Source organism: Myotis daubentonii, chromosome 2 (genome assembly GCF_963259705.1).
Source record: "Myotis daubentonii chromosome 2, mMyoDau2.1, whole genome shotgun sequence".
Classification (NCBI taxonomy): Eukaryota; Metazoa; Chordata; class Mammalia; order Chiroptera; family Vespertilionidae; genus Myotis; species Myotis daubentonii.
In genome coordinates, this window is record NC_081841.1 from 116,392,684 (window position 1) to 116,411,028 (window position 18,345).

Here is an 18,345-nt window from a genome sequence, read left to right on the forward strand (position 1 = left end):
CTTCACAAGGAGTTTTACCAAACATTCAAGGAAGAACTAAAACCTATCCTCCTTAGACTGTTCCAAAAATATCAAAAGGATGGAACACCTCCAAGTTCATTCTATGAAGCCAGCATTACCCTAATAACAAAACCAGATAAAGACAACACAATGAAAGAGAATTACAGGCCAATATCCCTCATGAACACAAATGTCAAAATCCTCAACAAAATCTTAGCAAATTGGATCCAGCATTACATCAGAAAGATCATACACCATGATCAAGTAGAATTTGTCCAGGGGATGCAAGGATGGTACAATATCCGCAAATCAATAAACATGATACATCACATAAACAAATTTAGAAACAAAAATCACACAATCATATCAATTGATGCAGAAACAGCATTTGACAAAATCCAACACCCATTCTTGATAAAAAACTCTCAACAATGTAGGAATAGAGGGATCATACCTCAACAGAATAAAAGCCTTATGTGACAAACCTACAGTCAGCATTTTACTCAATGGGCAAAAACTAAAATCACTTCCCCTAAGAAAAGGAACAAGACAAGATGCCCACTCTCACCACTTCTGTTCGACATAGTACTGGAAGTGCTAGCCATAATGATCAGACAAGAAGAAAAAATAAAAGGCATCCAAATAGAAAAAGAAGTAAAATTGTCATTATTTGCAGATGACATGCTACTGTACATCGAAAACTCTAAAGACTCCATCAAAAAACTGCTAGACTTAGTAAATGAATTTGGCAATGTAGCAGGATACAAAGTGGACACCCAAAAATCTATGGCTTTTTTATACACCAATAATGAATTTACAAAGAGAGAACCTTTAAAAAATCATATTTTCCATTGCAACAACAACAACAAAAATAAGATACCTAGGAATAAACTAAGGAGGTAAAAGACCTGTACTCAAAAAACTACAGGACAATGAAAAAAGAGATAGAGGAAGACATAAACAGATGGAAGAATATACCATGTTCATGGATTGGTAGATTCTACATCATTAAAATATCCATACTACCCAAAGTAATCTATATATTCAATGCAATCCCTGTTAAAATACCAAGAGCATATTTCACAGACATAGAAGAAACTTTTCAAAAATTCATGTGGAATAAAAATTAAAATAAATAAATAAATAAATAAATAAACCACGGTATAGCCACAGCAATCCTGAGCAAGAAAAAAAAAGTTGGAGGGATCACAATACCAGAGATCAAGCTATATTACAAAGCCATTGTTCTCAAAACTGCCTGGTACTGGCACAAGAACAGACATATAGATCAATGGAACAGAACAAAGAACCCAAAAATCAACCCAAGCCATTTTGCTCAATTAATATTTGACAAAGAAGGAAAGAGCATAAAATAGAGTCAAGACAGTCTCTTCAATAAATGGTCCTGGGAAAATTGGTCAGATACATGCAAAAAAGTGCAACTAGACCACCAACTTACACCATACACAATAAACTCAAAATGGATAAAGGACTTAAATGTAAGGTGGGAAACCATAAAAACCTGAGAAGAATCCACAGGCAGAAAAATAGCAGACATTTTCATAGCAATATCTTTACCGATACAGCTCCTGGGGCAATGGAAACTAAGGAGAAAATAAACAAATGGGACTACATCAAAATAAAAAGCTTCTGCACAGCAAAAGAAACCTTCACCAAAACAACAAGAAATCCCACAGTATTGGAGAACACATTTGCCAATGTTATCTCTGGTAAGGGTTTAATCTCCAAAATTTACAGGAACTCATACAACTTAACAAAAGGAAGATAAACAATCCAATCAAAAAATGGGCAAAGGACCTGCATAGACACTTTTTGAAAGAGGACATATAGAAGGCCAAGAGACATATGAAAACATGCTCAAAGTCACTAATCACCCAAAGATGCAAATCAAAACCACAATGAGGGCCCTTGCTGGTTTGGCTCAGTGGATAGAGGGTTAGCCTGCAGACTGAAGGGTCCTGGATTTGATTCCAGTCAAGGGGACATGCCCAGGTCATGGGCTTGATCCCTAATAGGCAGCATGCATGAGGCAGCCAATCAGTGATTCTCTCATCATCGATGTCTCTCTCTCCCTCTCCCTTCCTCTATGGAAACAATAAAAATATATTTTAAAAAAACAACAACAATGGGGTACCATCTCACACCTGTCAGAATGGCTATCATCAATGAATCAACAAATGACAAATGCTATGGAGGATTTGGTGAAAAAGGAACCCTCTTGCACTGCTGGTGAGAATGCAAACTGGTGCAGCCACTGGGCAAAACAGTATGGAGTTTCCTTGGGAACAACAGTATGGAGTTTCCTCAAAAAATTATAAATGGAACTCCCATTTGACCCAGTAATCCTACTTCTAAAAATATGTCCTAAGAAATCAAAAACACCAATCAGAAAGGATATATGCACCCCTGTGTTCACTGCAGCACAATTTACAATAGCTAAATTTGGAAACAGACTAAGTGCCCACCAGCTGATGAGCGGATTAAAAAAAAAACTGTGGTACATCTACACAATAGAATACTACCCTGCGGTAAAAAAAAAAAAAAAAAAAAAGGAATTCTTACCATTCACAACAGCATGGATGGACATGGAGAGCATTATGCTAAGCAAAGAAAGCCAGTTGGAGAAAGATAAATATCACATGATCTCACTCATTTGTGGAATATAACAAACAACATAAACTGATGAACAAAAATAGATCCAGAGATAGAGAAGCATCAAATAGACCATCAAACCTCAGAGGGAAGGCAGGGCAGATTGGGGGGTCGATGGCAGGTAAGAGATCAACCAAAGGATTTGTATGCATGCATATAAACATAACCAATGTACACAGACAGCAGGGATGTGGGGGCATGTTCTGGGGGGTGGGAGTGGCCAGGAAGGGGTTCATGGGGGAAAAGGGATACATATCTAATACTGTTAACAATAATAAATAAATAAATAAATAAAGTCTTAAAAAATAATTTCCACCAAAAACAACAATAAGTGGAACAGCAAATCAAAGTTTTTCTCTTCCCTCCCTTTCTCTCTTTCTCTCTAAAATCAATAAATAATTCTTTTAAAAAAGAAGGAAAACATCAGCATGCTACAGAAATTGGTTCTCCTTCTCCTTTTTTGCACATACCAAGGTACCAACAACAAGCATCTTGACAATTGTTTTATAAGCAATCTGATTTTGCACAGCTGCAAGCAATGCAACAGCTTACTTTCAGTGGGAAATAAATGAGAAAAGAAATAAACTGAAAACGTATAAACCATAATCCACCTGTAACTAACTATTTGGAAAGTGGAATATGGCAGAGACCAGTGAGATATGTGGGCAATTCGGCCAGATGCAGGTTATTATAATAATCTAGTCTCACCTAGAAGGATGTTGAATAATCCTATGAATGCAGTACCAAAATCTGTTTGAACATCAACAAATAGCGTGTGCAGTATCTGCTGTTAGGTGGACTCTTGAAGGAACATGGTTGGAAAATGCTTGAGCCTCTAGTGGAGAGTTCACTGTGTGGAATGGACTCACTTTCAATTTTGAAACAATATTACAAGCTCATGATAGCCCAGTGAGGGCCATGACTTGGTCATATAATGACATATGGATGTTGGCAGGAGAGCATAGATGTGTTTAATATTGGCAATCAAACATGAAAAATGTTGATGTTCCAGGCACATAAAGAGGTGATTAGAGACTAGGTTTATACATTATATACCATTTTCAGCAGTCTCTATTGTCATAGTTAAATTATTTTCTAAGTGTATACTGGGTGCAGAGATGCATGGGCTCTGTCAAATTCTTGAAAACTTTCTGCACCCTACACTCAATATTTTTCTTTGTTTTCACACAATTACCATTTTGCTGGCACTTTTCTGAAGCAGTGTTGTCCTGGTATCAGCATTTACAATATTTTACAGATGTATTGCCTGCCACATTTTTTACTGGTTTTTACTTTTTATTTATGGTTAATAATTTGTATATGTTAAATTTATTTTTATTGCCTACTGTGTAAGATAAGAATATTTCATTCCAAATAAAGAATCTATTCTCTTAAAAAAAATAATTGGAGAGTCATTCATTGCAATTTAGAAATCCCTCTTATGGTTCTCAAACTTCACAGCACTTAAGAATCCCCAGAGGAATTAGAATAAGAGACATATTAATTGAAAAAAACTTATTAAGTTTATAATAAAATTAGTATATTGAGCTTAAGGGCTAAAAAATATAAATTTACAAGTTGATCATTTTAATAAGGAGTATTCATTAAAACACTGGAAATTATGGTTTTCTTAAACCCCAAATCTTCCCTCAAGACAATTAGCAATACAGCTCACATTTCTCAAGGCTCTTTACAGATCTTCTTGCCTTTATGGCTGACACACACTTCTTCTTTTCCTTGGTTTCAACTACTATCTTTATGCCAATTATTAAGAAGTTAATCATTCTAATTTAGGGAATCTCTTAAAAGTATGGTGAGTTTCCAGACCTGGTAGGGATTGTGGTGATCAAGCCAGGAATTGTCCCAGGTAGGCTCCATCCCAGTTGACAAAAGCATTTTTTAGTAATACTGTTAGCTTGTTACCCTCTGATTATAACATATTTTAAATATGTTGTTATTGATTTTTTTTATAGAGAAAGGAATGGAGAGGGAGAGAGAGATAGAAACATCAATGAGAGAGGAATATCATCCATTAGCTGGCTCCTGCACTGGCTCCACAACCTGGACATGTGTCCTTGACCAGGAGTTGAACTGGTGAACTCTTGGTTCCTGGGGTGACACTCAACCACTGAGCTACACCAGCTGGGCTAGGATCTATATTTTTTTAAAAGAGGACAAGTTGTTCAAGAAAAATACTAACATCATACTGGTTATTCCATTTGGTGCTACAGTATGTCACTTATATACAAGAAAACACTCCCAATATAATGGAAACATGTAATGTTTTTCAGCAAGCATTTTTGAGGCCCTAATTTATAAAGATACTGGGATTTGTAAAATATCAGAGAACAGATATGTTCAAGTAGATAAATATAATGCATGTTACATACATGATGCAATACCAGAAACCGAAAATGTCAAAGCAAAAGTGGACAAGTTAAAAAGGTAAGAATGGCTTTATTTAAGGCTATGTAAAGAGGTAACAGAGATCAATGAAGTCTGAAATCAACTCCAATGAAATAAAGAATGGAAGAGTTGTTATTGTTTTTCTTCTTAAACTATTTTATTATGTTAAAATATACATAAAAAAATTTATGATAGATTCAACTGAGAACTGTTGGCCATCAAAACACCCAATAAATAGGGGGTGAGTGGTTCAGTCCTGGAGCAGGACCTGTACTAAGTTTCCAGTATATCCAAGAATTCAGTGAGAGTGGGGAAAAGTACTTTTAAGAATCAACTGCTCGGCTTCTAAAGACTTTGGGTATCCTGGACAAGGAAAGTCCTTTGCAGAGAGGTGAATAATCAGTGGTGAAGCATAAGCAGAACTCCAAAGGGGCAACACTAGAAATAAAGCTAAGTTGGGGAACATTCACCTGGAATTACCAAGTGAGGTCCACCTGAGGAGGAGACTATATCAAGGAAGTATAGAAAACATCTGGAGACTTGTAGGAAGGGTGAGGTCATGAGACTGGCTGACCCAGCTTCCACAGGCATCAGGCCAAGAGTCAAGACAGATATCTCAGCTATAGGAGAGTCTTTTCCCTGAGAAGATCAAGGCCTGGTACCCAGGCTGGGCTCCACAGCCCAGAGCACCAGAGCCAAGACCAGTGGACCACATAGCATCAAGCTATAAAAGGTAGCAGGGCTTCTGGATGCTGGGGAGTCTAGAGGTGGTCAGAGATAAAACCATAGTTTATTTATTTATTTATTTTTATTTTTAACTCATAGCGCAGGATTTTTATTTGCAGCTATTCACCCGAGGCTTCAGTGGAGGGAGGGCATTATGGACTGAAGGTGCTTGAGGAAAGGCTGAGGTAGGAAGCATTGCGGGGAGACATGGAAAAGAGACAGCTGGGAGACCTGCATTTGGTCGCACCCTCCCTCTACCCCAAAACTGAAATGGCCATTTTTCCTGAAAGGTGCTGGCCCCTTCCAGGAGTCATAGCTCAGGAAAAGGAAAAAAAAACCCACCCTAGATGATATAGCCCACCCCACCCACAGGAGCTCTGCCTGCCACACCCTGCATCTTGACCTTTGCAGAGGAGACAGTGGCAGAGTCCAAGTCAACAGGTTTGAATAATCTCAGGGAGCATCAGTCATTGGCATGGGGGTGGGAGCATCTGCCCCACTAACACAGGAAACTGCTAGTGCTTTCCCCTCACAGGTGAGCTGATAGAAATTGCAGGTTTCCAGGTGATCACAGTGGACTGGATATGAGGATCTCTGCCCAGCCAAGAGCAGAAAGATATTCTGGGACACTCAGAGGAATAGCTATGGGATGGGGCAACACACCCATCACTTTCCCTGAAATCTGAATGGCACCTCCCCATCACAGAGACCAGAGGTATAGACCCCTGATTCCACCTAAAGCCCTTTCAGAAACAGATTTTTGAGTCATTAAGATTGACAGCAGGCTGTCAGGCAAAGACAGATAGAGGCGGATCCCAGGGAACCTAGGGAAGTTTGCTGACCCATCCCTGGGCCCAATGCTGCTAACAAACCAGTCTTAGAGTACAGCATGACCACTCCCATGTCCAGTCAAGTTCTGTGGAGAAAGACACAAACTGTGGATCACTTGCAGCTTCAAACAGGTTGCTGAGAGCCAAAGGAGGACAGTTTCTGACAGTGATTAGAACTTAAGTACCTTCCAGGAAGTCCAGAATTGGCAGATAGAAGTCAGTAACAGTCATCAGAAGAGCAGGATCCAAAGGGAGCTCTCAAGAGGCACTAAACTCTGCTGAGATAAATGCCAGTTTACTTTTCTTTTTCTTTACTTTCTTTATGTTTTTTCTTTATTGGTTTGTTATTATTTTAGTCCCTCTTTTTTTTCTATCATAGATCTAATTTTTCCCTTTCCTTTTTTTTACCCTATTTTTCTTCTTTCTTATAGTTTCTTTTTATTTTTCATTTTCTTATTTTTTGGTTTCTTCTCTATTTTAATTTTCATAAATATTTTCTTTCTCTTTTCTTTTATACTGTTTTTCTTCCCCTATTCTTTATTCTTATTTTCTTCCTTTCATCTCTGCCCTTTCACATTCCTTTTTCTTCCCCTTTTTTTCTCCTTATATTTTTGTTTCTTCTATTAGTGTTCTCTTATCTCCTTCCTACTACTCTCTTCTTTTGTAGTTGCTTTTGTTGTTGTTGTAGGGGTTTTGTGTATGTTTTTGTTTTGTTGTATTGTATTTTGTTTTGTTCTGTCAGTATCTGCATAACAGCTTGCATGATGTGGACAGGGTGAAACTTACAGTCAGACAGCTTGAGAGAAGATCACTCTCATGAATGGTACAACAACATTCAAGACTCAATTACAACAAGAGATCCCAAATAACTCACACAAGGGACATTCCTAAAGAACCCAGCCCAGAGAGATCTAAGAAACTGTACCACTGGATCCCATAAAACACTTACTACATAAGGCCAACCTATGAAGACTAGGAGGCATAGCAATGTGATAGAATACATAGAAACAAATACAAAGGAATAGCAAAAATGGGAAACAAAGAAATAAGCCCCAAATTAAAGAAAAGGAGGAAACTCCAGAAAGAGAGCAAAACAAAATGGAGGTACAAGCAATTTATCAGATATAGAATTTAAAGTAATGCTTATAAAGGTGCTCAAAAAACTTAGTGAGAATTTCAAGAAACTTAGTAGGAACTACAACAGCATGAAACAAGAAACGGAAACCATGAATAAGAATCAGTGGGATGTAGAATAACACATATGACATTGAGAATACACTGGAAGGAATTTGGAAGACAAGGTAAGAAAAAAAACACCCAATTAGAGCAGAAAAAAAAGAATTAAAAAGCAGGAGGATAGTTTAAGGGAACTTTGGGACAACATGATACTTAACAACACTAGCATCATAAGGTAACAAGAAGGAGAAGAAAGTTATCAGGGAATAGAGAACCTGGTTAAAGAAATAATGACAGAAAAATTCCCCAACCTGGTGAAGGAAAATGTCACACAAGTTCAGAAAGCACAGCAAGTTCCAATCAAGATAAACCCAAAGAGACCCACTCCAAGACACATCATAATCAAAATGACTAACATTAATGAAAAAGAAAGAACCTTAAAAGCAAAAGGAGGGAACCATAAAATTGCCTACAAGGGAGTAGCCATTAGAATGTCAGCTGATTTCTCAACAGAAACACTTTATACCAGAAGGGGTTGGCATGAAGTATTCAAAGTAATGAAAAACAAAGACCTGAACCCAATACTATTCTATCCAGTAAGGCTATCATTTAAAATTGAGAGAGAGAGAGAGAGAGAGAGAGAGAGAGAGAAACATAGTTATAAAAAAAAAATGGCCATAAGTAAGTACTTATCAATAATTATCTTAAATGTAAATGGATTAAATGCTCTAACTAAAAGACATAGATTAGCAGAATGGATAAGAAAACATGACCTAGCCCTAGCCGGTTTGGCTCAGTGGATAGAGCGTCAGCCTGCAGACTGAAAGGTCCCAGGTTCGATTCCGGTCAAGGGCATGTACCCTGGTTGCGGGCACATCCCTAGTAAGAGGTGTGCAAGAGGTAGCTGATCAATGACAATGTTTCTAACTCTCTATCTCTCTCCCTTCCGCTCTGTAAAAAATCAATAAAATATATTTAAAAAAAAAAAGAAAACATGACCCAAATATATGCTGTGTACAAGGCACACCTCAGAACAAAAAATTCACAGACTGAAAGTGAAGGAATGGAAAATAATTTTCAATGCAAAAAAAAAATGAAAATAAAGCAGGGGTAGCAATACCTATATCTGGAAAAATAAACTTCAAAGCAAAGGTCCTAAGAAGAGACAAAGAAGGACGCTATATAATACTAAAGGGATCAATAAAACAAGAGGATGGACTGAGAAACTAAGATGGCGGCATAGGTAAACACCAAAAATTGCTGCCTCACACAACCACTTCAAAAATACAACTAAAAGACAAAACGGACATCATCCAGAACTACAGGAAGGCTGGCTGAGTGGAAATTCTACAACTAGAAGGAAAGAGAAAAGCAAACTGAGACTCAGAGGAGGTGCGGAAGTAAAGTGCAGAAGTACAGAGGCGCACGTGGAAAGGGCTGGCAACTGAGGACACGGTTGTCTTTTTCAGTTGGGAGGGAGTCCCAAGCTCCCGACTGCTGTGAACTCCAGTTCCAGGCAGGTCTCTGGGGACCCAGACTCATACGGGGAGAAACTGGACTGTCTGGCAGCGGGCAGAACTCAGAACTCGAGGGCGGCTTTCTCTCAGAGGTGCTTGCAGCGATTACCAGAACAGTGAGAGGTGGGGCCTCTTAGGGCAGGGCTGCAGATCAACCATAGCTGTTTGCTCCACCCTGTTGATTCCCTGAGACTCCATCCCACCCAAGTTGAGACAGAGGCTTTTGCATATGAATGCCCTGGCCCTTGGCAATCTGAAAATTACCTAACAAACTGCACCTGGGTCAGAGAGACCCAGAACTTCCAAACGAAGGACCAAGGCCCCACAGCAGCTTGCATTGCATCACAGCTGGGCCTCATCTGGGCACCTCCAAACCCCAAACAAGGAAGAGGAATCTGCAGATCTCTCCATAGCTCCTGCTGGGTAGCCTCAGGAAGAGGCTAAATTAGCACCTCATTAGAGATCCAAGAGCCAGTGTACCCAGTGGTCAGAGTGGGACCACCCAATTACAACTCCTCAGATCCATAAGGGACACACTCAGGGGGCAGATTCAGTAAGCACCAAAGCCCCACTGAAGCAAGTCTTGCCCCATAAGGGTGTCTTCAGCACAGAAGTTCTCCCACTGCAGACATAGCTGATTCTCACAACCAATTGGCCTGGAGGTCAATTCCTCCCAGTGATACCTACAACAATCAAGGCTTAACTAAATAAGGCTGTGCAAAAAGCCCACAAAGGGGTGCACCAACAGTGTCCACCTCAGGTAATTGGGGAGGCTGAGCCACTGGGCACTATAGGACACCTAGCACACAAAGCCACCCTATCAACACAGAGAAGCATAAAAAATGTGGAGACAAAGAAACAGGTCACAAATGACAGAAATGGAGGAAAGCAAACTACTAGATATAGAGTTCAAAACCATGGTTATAAGGATTTTCAAGAGTTTTCTAGAAACCGCAGATAAATTTAGTGAGACCCTCAAGAAATCTAGTGAGACCCTCGAGGATATGAAAAAGGACCAACTAGAAATTAAGGATAAACTGACTGAAATAAAGAATATTATACAGAGTTCCAACAGCAGACTAGAGGATCACGAGAATCAAGTCAAAGATTTGAAATACGAAGAAGCAAAAAACACCCAACTAGAAAAGAAAAAAGAATCCAAAAATACAAAGATAGTGTAAGGAGCCTCTGGGACAACTTCAAGCATACCAACATCTGAATTATGGGGGTGCCAGAAGAAGAGAGAGAGCCAGATATTGAAAACCTATTTGAAGAAATAATGACAGAAAACTTCCCCTACCTGTTGAAAGAAATAGATTTACAAGTCCAGGAAGCGCAGAGAACCCCAAACAAAAGAAATCCAAAGAGGACCACACCAAGACACATCATAATTAAAATGCCAAGAGCAAAAGACAAAGAGAGAATCTTAAAAGCAGAAAGAGAAAAACAGTCAGTTACCTACAAGGGAGTACCCATACGACTGTCAGCTGATTTCTCAACAGAAACTTTGCAGGCCAGAAGGGAGTGGCAAGAAATATTCAAAGTGATGAATAGCAAGAACCTACAACCAAGATTACTTTATCCAGCAAAGCTATCATTCAGAATTGAAGGTCAGATAAAGAGCTTCACAGATAAGGAAAAGCTAAAGGAGTTCATCACCACCAAACCAGGATTATATGAAATGCTGAAAGGTATCCTTTAAGAAGAGGAAGAGGAAGAAAAAGGTAAAGATACAAATTATGAATAACAAATATGCATCTATCAACAAGTGAATCTAAGAATCAAGTGAATAAATAATCTGATGAACAGAATGAACTGTTGATTATAATAGAATCAGGGACATAGAAAGGGAATGGACTGACTATTCTTGGGGGGGAAAGGGGTGTGGGAGATGTGGGAAGAGACTGGACAAAAATCGTGCACCTATGGATGAGGACAGTGGGTGGGGAGTGAGGGCGGAGGGTGGGGCGGGAACTGGGAGGAGGGGAGTTATGGGGTGAAAAAAAGAGGAACAAATGTAATAATCTGAACAATAAAGATTTAATTAAAAAAATAAAAATAAATAAAAAATATATATATTTTTAAAAATAAAAAAAAAGGTGGAAAGGGGTGTAGGGATGCAGGAAGAGACTGAACATAAATCATACATCTATGGATGAGGACAGTGGGGGAGGTAAGGATAGAGGGTGGGGTAGGAACTGGGTGGAGGCGAGCTATAGGGGGGAAAAAGAGGAACAACTGTAATAATCTGAATAATAAAGATTTAATTTTAAAAAAACAAAACAAGAGGATGTAATCCTCGTAAAAATATACAGTCCAAAAATACGAGTATCCAAATATATAAAAAAGCTCTTGGAACACTTTAAGAGAGAGATGAACAGCAATACAATTAGAGTAGGGAATGTTAACACCCCACTATCATCACTGGAAAAAATTAACAAGGAAATGAAGATCTTAAATGACACACTAGATCAGATGGATTTAATTGACATTTACAGATCATCTAACCCCAAAGCTGCAGAATATAGATTCTTCTCAAGTGCACATTGGGACATTCTTAAAGATAGACCACATGTTAGGACACAAAATAAGTCTCTACAAGTTCCAGAGAATTGAAATCATATCAAGCATCTTCTTGGGTCACAATGACATGAAACTAGAAATCAATTACAATAAAATATTCAAACACATAGAAGCCAAATAACATGTTATTAAACAATGAGTGGGTTTCCAATGAAATCAAAGAAAAAATAAAAAACTTCCTGAAAACAAAAAAATGAGCACACAAGACCCCCGAAACCTATGGGACACAGCCAAAGCAGTCCTGAAAGGGATCATAGCATTACAGGCCTAACTCAAGAAGCAAGAAAAGGCTCTAATAAACTATTCAACACTACAACTAAAAGAATTAGAAGGAAAACAACAACAAAAAAAGGAAAGAAAACAAGAAGAAAAGTCCAGAATTAGTAGAAGGAAGGAAATAATAAAGATCAGAGAAGAAATAAATGACATAAAAACTAATTATATATATATATAAGTGGATAGATAAATATATAGATAGATGATAGATAGATAGATATAGATATATATGATATATTATATATTATATGTGTGTGTATATATATATATATATTCAATGAATCAAAAAGCTGGTTCTTTGAAAAGATAAACAAGATAGATGAACCCTTACCCAAACTCATCAAGAAACAGAGAGAAAGGACTTAAGTGAATAAAAATAGAAATGAAGGAAGTGAAGTAGCAACTGACACCACAGAAATACAAAGGACTTTAAGAAATTACTATGTTCAACTATTTGCCAACAAGCTGGAAAACCTGGACAAATTTTTAGAAAAATACGATCTTCAAAAACTAAATCAGGAAGAATCAGAAAACCTGAATAGGCCAATTACAACTGATGAAACTGAAGCAGTAATCAAAACACTCCCAGCAAACTAAAGCCCTAGTACAGATTGATTCACAGGAGAGTTTTACCAAACATTCAAAGAAGAAGTAACACCTATCCTTCTCAAACTATTCAAAAAAATCCAAGAGGAAGAAACACTTTAAAATTTTTATTATTAGGCCAGCATTATCCTAATCTCAAAAGCAGATAAAGACATTGCAAAGAAAGAGAATTACAGGCCAATATCCCTGATGAACACAGATGCTAAAATTTTCAACAAAATATTAACAAATTAGATCCAGCAATATATACTAAAAAGATCATACACCATGACCAAGTGGGATTTATTCCAGGGATTCAAGGCTGTTACAATATATGCAAATCAATAAATGTGATAATCACATAAACAAATTGAATGGCAAAAGTCACATGATCATATCAATAGAAGCCGAAAGAGCATTCAACAAAATCCAAAAACCATTTTTGATAAAAATTCTCAGCAAAGTGGGAATAGAGGGATCATACCTCAACATAATAAAGGCCATATATGACAAAACTATAGCCAATAGCATGCTCAATGGGCAAAAATTAAATGGATTTCCCCTAAGAAGAAGAAGACAAGGATGTCCATTTTCACCACTCTTATTCAACTATGAGTCTTAGCCACAGCAATCAGACAAGAAGTAAAAATAAAAGGCATCCAAATTGGAAAGGAGGAAGTAAAACTGTCATTTTTCGCATATGACCTGATATTGTACATAGAAGCCATAAAGACTCCACCAAAATCTATTAGATTTAATAAATGAATTCAGCAATGTAGCAAAATACATTATTAACACCCAGAAGTCGATGGCATTTTTATACACTGATAATGGTCTCTGAGAAAGAGAAACAAAACAAAACAAAAACACAATCCCATATACCAATGGTTGTCAAACTCATTAGTCAACAGAGCCAAATATCAACAGTACAACGATTGAAATTTCTTTTAAGAGCTAAATTTTTTAAACTTAAACTATATAGGTAGGTACATTGTTATTAACTTAATTAGGGTACTCCTAAGCTGGCCTTTGCTAAAAACGTCCTCAATCTGATTGAGGTATGTTCACTGATGTCTACCCCTTCCAACTCTCCCATCCATACTCGTCTTGTATACTTGTTTCAGATAAATGAGTGTGGACAGGAGAGTTGGAAGGAGTTGACCTCAGGGAACATACCTCAAAACAATGTACCTCCCCCGTGCTGCGTATTCCACAGCCCGCCTGCACCGCGTCTCCTGTTGCACTACCGACTTGACACCCTCCACTTCTTCTAACGCCACTTCTTCAAAATAGACTTGCCCATGCCAAAAACCCACTTCTGCGCATGGGCCACAAAGTTTCAATCGCACTGTACATGCACGCCCGCACGTGGTATTTTGTGGAAGAGCCACACTCAAGGGGCCAAAGAGCCGCAAGTGGCTCACGAGCCGTGGTTTGCCGACCACTTCCATATACCATTGCAACAAAAAATTTAAGATACTTAGAAATAAGCTTAACTAAGGAGGTAAAATGCCTGTACCTAGAAAACTATAAGACATTAAAAAAGAGACAGAAAAAGATATAAAGAAGTGGAAGATTGTACCATGTTCATGGATGGTAGAATTAATATAATTAAAATGTCCATACTACCCAAAGCAATCTATAGACTTGATACAATTCCTATTAAATGACACATTTCACAGATCTAGAACAAATACTCCAAAAATTCATATAGAACCAAAAAGATCCCAAACAGCCTAAGCAATCTTGAGAAGGAATAAAAACATTGGTGGGATCACAATACCAGATATCAAGTTATACCACAAAGCCATTGTAATCAAAACAGCCTGGTTCTGAAACAAGAACAAACATATAGGTCAGTGGAACAGAACAGAGAATCCAGAAATAGACACAAGTCATTATGCTCAATTAATCTTTAATAAGGCAGGCAAGAGAAAACAATGGAATAAAGACAGTCTCTTCAATAAATGGTGCTGGGAAAATTGGACAGGTACATGCAAAAAAAAATGAACCAGACCACAAACTTACTAGTACACCATATGCAAGAATAAACTCAACATGGATAGAAGACTTAAATGTTAAATCATGAAACACTAAAAATCCTAAAAGAAAACATAGGCAGCAAAATATCAGACATCTTATGTAGCAGAATTTTCACAGATACATCTCTGAGGGCAAAAGAAACTAAACAAACAAATGGGACTACATCAAAATAAAAAGCTTCTGCACAGTAAAGAAATCAGCATCAAAATAAAAATGGAACCCACTGTATGGGAAAATATATTTTACAATGATACACCTGATAATGGGTTAATTTCCAAAATATTAAAGTACTCATACAACTCAACAAAAGGAAGACAAAATACCCAATTTAAAAAATGACACTCTCATAGCCAGTTAGCCTGGAGGTCAAATCACCCCACTATTGCCGACAACAATCAAGGCTTAACTACAACAAGACTGCGCACAAAGACCACTAGGGGGTGCAGCAAGAAAAGATAAAAAAAATGCGGAGACAAAGAAACAGGATGCAAATGTCAGAAATGGAAGATATAGAGCTCAAAACCACACTTTTAAGGTCTCTCAAGAACTGTCTAGAAGCCGCAGATAAATGTACTGAGATCCTCAAGAAATCTAATGAGACCCTCGATGTTGTGATAAAGAACCAACTAGAAATTAAGCATACACTGACCGAAATAAAGAATATTATACAGACACTCAACAGCAGACCAGAGGAGCACAAGAATCAAGTCAAAGATTCGAAATGCGAAGAAGCAAAAAACACCCAACTGGAAAAGCAAAATGAAAAAAGAATACGAAAATACGAAGATAGTGTAAGGAGCCTCTGGGACAGCTTCAAGAGTACCAACATCAGAATTATAGGGGTGCCAGAAGATGAGAGAGACCAACATATTGAAAACCAATTTGAAGAAATAATGACAGAAAACTTCCCCCACCTGGTGAGAGAAATAGACTTACAGGTCCAGGAAGTGCAGAGAACCCCAAACAAAAGGAATCCAAAGAGGACCACACCAAGACACATCATAATTAAAATGCCAAGAGCAAAAGACAAAGAGAGAATCTTAAAAGCAGCAAGAGAAAGAAACTCAGTTACCTACAAGGGAATACCCATACTACAGTCAGCTGATTTCTCAACAGAAACTTTGCAGGCCAGAAGGGAATGGCAAGAAATATTCAAAGTGATGAATACCAAGAACCTACAACCAAGATTACTTTACCCAGCAAAGCTATCATTCAGAACTGAAGGTCAGATAAGGAGCTTCACAGATAAGGAAAAGCTAAAGGAGTTCATCACCACCAAACCAGTATTATATGAAATGCTGAAAGATATCCTTTAAGAAGAGGAGGAAGAAGAAAAAGGTAAAGATACAAATTATGAACAACAAACATGCATCTATCAACAAGTGAATCTAAGAATCAAGTGAATAAATAATCTGGTGATCATAATAGAATCAGGGACATAGATAGGGAATGGACTGACTATTCTTGCGGGGGAAAGGGGTGTTGGAGATGCGGGAAGAGACTGGACAAAAATCGTGCCCCTATGGATGAGGACAGTGGGTGGGGAGTGAGGGCGGAGGGTGGGGCCGGAACTGGGAGGAGGGGAGTAATGGGCGGGGGGAGAGGAACAAATGTAATAATCTGAACAATAAAGATTTAATTAAAAAAATGAGAAGAGGACCTGAATAGATACTTCTCCAAAGAGGGCATACAAATGGCCAAGACACATATGAAAAAATGCTCACTGTCACTAATTGTCAGAGAGATGCAAATTAAAACGTCAGTGAGTTACCACTTCACACCTACCAGAATGACTACCAGCAGTAAATCAACAAACAACATGTGCTGGTGAGGATGTGGATGAAAAAAAGCCCTAGTACACTGTTGGTGGGAATGCAGACTGGTACAACCACTATGGAAAACAGTGAGGCATTTCCTCCAAAAATTATATATGGAATTGCCATTTGACTCAGTGATCCCACTTCTAGGAATATATCCTAAGAAGCCTGAAACACCAATCAGAAAGAATATATGCACCCCTATGTTCATTGCAGCTTTATTTATACTAGCTAAGATCTGGAAACAACCCAAGTGCCCATCAGTAGATGAATGGATAAAAAAAAAAAAAAAAAAAAAAAAAGCTGTGATACATGCTCTAGCAGGTTTTTCTCGGCAGGTAGAGTGTCAGCCTGCAGACTAAAGGGTCCTGGGTTCGATTCCAGTCAAGGGACTGTACCTTGGTTGCAGTCTTTCGGCCCTGGTCAGGGTCATGTGGGAGGCAACCAATAGATGTGTCTCTTTTACATTGGTGTTTCTCTCTGTCTCTTCCTCTCCCTTCCACCTTCTCTAAAAATCAATGGAAAAACTATCCTCGGTTGAGGTTTTTAAAAAAAGAAAGCTGTGGTACATATACACAATGGAATATTATACAGCTATAAAAAAAGAATGATCTCTTACCCTTTGAGACAGCCTGGAGGGACCTGGAGAATATTACAGTAGGTCCTTGGGTTACTTTGGAGATCCATTCCTACTGTGCGATGTAACGCAATTTTCGCCATAAGTTGGAACCCACCTATATAAGCATCTATGTCACTCACATGGAGCACATACACACCAGTGATGAAGTGAAACAGTAAAAAAAAAAAAAAAAAAAAAAAAAAAAAAAGTTAAAAGAAAGATAACAATTCCTGACCTTTACTTGTGGTAAATAAATAATAAAAAACATAAAGCACATATGTACCTATGTCAAAATGATGGAACTTTTTTTTCATAAATAAATAGGAGATGGCGACGTAACCAAAAAACGTCGTACATCAAGTCCGATGTAACCTGAGGACATTCTGTATACTAAGTGAAATAAGCCTGTCAGAGAAAGACTAGTGTTGCATTAATTTCCCTTATGCACCTTACGCGCTTATGTAGGTGGGTTCCAACATACAGTGAAAATTGTGTTACATCGTACCGTAGGAACAGATCTCCAATGTAACCCAAGGACCTACTATAACATGATCTCATGTATATGTGGAATCTAGTGAATAAAATAAACTGATGAACAAAATACATCCAGAGACATTGAAGCATGCAAAAGACTGAGGTATTTCAGCGGGAAGGAGGAAGTGGGAGGGAAGATATTAGCCAAAAGAATTATATTCATAACCTATGGACACAGGCAATAGTGTGGTGGGGGCCTGGGAAGGGAGTGGGAACAGGGGGAGGAGGTCAATGGGGGGAAATAGGGAACATCTGAAATACTTTCAACAATAAAGATAAATTTCAAAATATAAAAAAGAATGAAATTTACTATGTAATGTTGTTAGGTACATTACAAATGTTGTGCAACCATCAGCATTATCTATTTTCAGAATTTTTTCACCTTCCAAAGAGGAAACACTTTATCCACTAAACAATAATTTTCTATTCTTCCCTCCCCACAGCCGTGGTAAACTGTTCTACTTTCTATGTCTATGAACTTGATTCTTCTACATACCTCAAACATGTCAAACTCATGGCCCACAGGCCACATGTGGCCCACAATGAATATTTTTGCAGCC

The 18,345-nt window shown here is 38.0% G+C and overlaps 1 pseudogene; it reads left to right on the plus strand.

The window, feature by feature from the left end:
• Positions 1-506: 506 nt before the first annotated feature.
• On the plus strand, positions 507-3,712 carry LOC132226659 (pre-mRNA 3' end processing protein WDR33-like; annotated as a pseudogene).
• The last annotated feature ends 14,633 nt before the right edge of the window (positions 3,713-18,345 follow it).